This window comes from Nanorana parkeri, unplaced genomic scaffold, assembly GCF_000935625.1.
Source record: "Nanorana parkeri isolate BGI_ZX_2015 unplaced genomic scaffold, ASM93562v1 scaffold1337, whole genome shotgun sequence".
Classification (NCBI taxonomy): Eukaryota; Metazoa; Chordata; class Amphibia; order Anura; family Dicroglossidae; genus Nanorana; species Nanorana parkeri.
The window spans coordinates 430,670-432,961 of NW_017307605.1; the positions used below are offsets into that span (position 1 = coordinate 430,670).

Here is a 2,292-nt window from a genome sequence, read left to right on the forward strand (position 1 = left end):
TTTTTTATTTTGCCTATTGTTTCACTTTAAACTCACAGCAATACCTTGATGGCCACCAGCAATGGTTGCAAGGGGGAATCTCCGCATCAAGGACACAGACAGCAATTAAAATCTCAAACAGGTTCAAACCCTTCCCCACACTATCCAATGCTAAAAATAATTCAGAGTTCTTATTTAAAAAGAGAGAAAATTAACAATAATTCATATAACTAGTAAAATAAAGGGAAAAGTTATATTAACATTTAATAAATATGTTTCTGACAATGACTGAGCTACTATATCCAGGTGAAATAGTCCAGCAGATCTAGCGAGTGATAAATGACAGCTCAAACTGTTTGGGGGCATTTAGGAACCCTTTCAACTTAGGAGCCAAGTCAGCTTCAGTTAATTCCATCTTAGAGGTCAGTGTGAATTTCTGCAGGATGGTGACGAGGAAGATAAATAGTTCCATCCGGGCCAAATTTTCTCCGGGGCAGCTCCTCTTTCCTGAAAAGATATTTAATTTCAGTTTCTAGGGTTCAAATGGGGTATACTCCATCCCTTACTAGGCCACTGTAAATGAGCATGCCCGATTATGTTCACTGCTACATTTTTTATCCTACCTGTGTGATATATGAAAGGTCATCACTGAATAGCTATAAGATTCACTGTTTTTAGGAAGCATGTTTGGCAGCCAGATCCACTAGGATGTTGCTCAAAATTTCCCAGTGTGATTATTAGATCATCTGACCATTGGAGTTATTTAAGTAGGATATCAGAAACAGATTGTTAATTTCATAGTTACATAGTATTTGAGGTTGAATAAAGACATTAGTCCATCAAGTCCAACCTATTAGGATCTCATTCTAGGAGTACCTGTACCCCTGTATATTACGGTCCCTTAAGAAATCGTCCAAAAGTTTCTTGAACAATTCCACATTCTTTGCTGAAATCACCGCCTGTGGCAGTGAGTTCCAGACCCTAACTGATCTTACTGTGAAGAACCCCCTGCACCCCTTGTGCTGGAATTTTTTTTCCACCAATTTTAGGTGATGGCCTCTATTTTTTGTAATGGAGTTAATTTTAAACAGTTTATCGCTAATGTTGCTACCACCATTGAACATTTTGTACATGGAGATCATATCCCCCCTTAATCTCCTCACCTCCAATGTGAACATGTTTAAATTTAGTAGCCTTGTCTCATAGCTCTGGTCCTCCATACCCCTAATTAGTTTGGTTGCCCTCCGCTGGACTTTTTCCAACTCAAGGACATCTTTTCTTAGTACTGGTGACCAGAACTGGACCGATCGGAACGAAACGAATCGCACATGTCTAATAAAATTAGAAGCATCTTTATGACTTAGTTATGAACACCATACAATAATAATCACAGCATCTGGTTATTTATAGATGGACCCACCTACAGAGAAAGCCATATAGGCGTCATTCTTTTTGAATTTGCCATTTTCATCCAGGAAGTGGTTGGGATTAAACTTGAATGGAGCAGTGAACTGTGTGGGTTCACGGTGGACAGTCCAGAGCAGAGTGTAGACCTCTGTGCCCTGCAGAAAGTACATTAAAAAAAAATGTTAAAATGTGTGACCATGTCACCGGTCACGCATTCCAATGTAATCACAAGCTTTGATAGAACAGAGGCACTGCTTTCCCGCAGTTCAGTGTGGCCAACCTGGCAGAGACACCCAGATAGCAAGGATAACTTGCTACAAACTTGTGGCAGGGTGAAATTGTAATTTTGTCAACTTGCTGCACATATTCCTGGCAAGTTGTAGACTTGCAGAACACTCGCAGCACAAGTTCTAGTTGACACTTTTTGAATTTATAGCAAATTTGCTTGACAAGTCTACAGCAAGAGTCCTGCAGGTCTTAGCAAGAGCTCTGCAAGCTCGCTGGTCTGGAGACTTGCAATGCAGACTTGATGTAATTGTGCAACAAAATTGTGAAGCTTGGCAAGTCTGTAATAGTTTAGCAAGTCATTTTCAAACTTGCATCACAATTTCTTGCTATCTGGGCAGTGGCGCCCCCTTCACACTGGCGCCCAGGGCCGGATTTACTCTCTCTGCTGTCCCAAGGCCATGTTCCTCTTTGCACCACCCCCCCACGCAATGGAGAATGGCAACCAGATGGCGGGGGTGGCAGGGTTAGCTTACATTTTTTTATCACTTTTTAATTTATTTATTTTTATAAATGTTTTTACTTTTTTACATTTTTATTTATCTTATCTTACTTTTTATTTTTTATAATTTTGTTATCTTAACATTTTTTACTTTTTTTATCTTATTATTTTTTATTTAT

General features: G+C 39.3%; 1 pseudogene; it reads right to left on the reverse strand.

Annotated features, from left to right (window-relative positions):
• Positions 1 to 267: 267 nt before the first annotated feature.
• LOC108797793 overlaps positions 268 to 2,292 on the reverse strand; it is a 37,113-nt pseudogene continuing 35,088 nt past the window's right edge.